Here is a 658-nt window from a genome sequence, read left to right as displayed (position 1 = left end):
AATAAATAAAATTGTACTTTAAAGAAATAAAAAGAGGGTTCGATCCCTGGGCCTGCCGTGCCAGCCCTGCCCCCAGGGTGCACTGAGAGGCAACTGAGACCGGGTGTCGTGCCTGTAATTCCAGCTCTCTGGAGGCTGTAAATAGATCTAGTGAGACCCTAAACACCCTGTAGACCCTTCCCTAAAATACAATCAATCAATCAATAAAAAGCTGAACATGGATTACACACCTGCAATCTCAGAACTTGGGAGGCTCAGCCAGAAAATCACAGGAAGTTCAAGGACCAAATTGAATTACATAGTGAGACCCTATGGGAGAGAAGCAATACTGGTACCTATGTTTACTACTCAAAGGAGAAAGGAGGAGGTACTACCAGTAAGAAAAAGGACAAGAAGCCTACGTTAGGTTGACAAGATAGAACAAGCCACTAAAAAGTTTACCGAGTCAGCCTTTACTAGTATTATGAAATCCTCTCCACAGCTATCATTGTACCATGGGTTGTTACTATCCCCATTCAATACAGGAGAAACTAGAGTGCAGAGGGTGTAATAAATTTGCCAAATATCAGAGTTGATGATTTTTTTTTCTCTGAATGCCTTCAGGGCAGGTTTGGCTGGCTTGAGTTGTGGGGATGGAACCACAGCCACCTGAGCCTGA

Source organism: Octodon degus, unplaced genomic scaffold (genome assembly GCF_000260255.1).
Source record: "Octodon degus isolate 3935 unplaced genomic scaffold, OctDeg1.0 scaffold00138, whole genome shotgun sequence".
Taxonomy (NCBI): Eukaryota; Metazoa; Chordata; class Mammalia; order Rodentia; family Octodontidae; genus Octodon; species Octodon degus.
Note: the sequence above shows the minus strand (reverse complement) of the source record.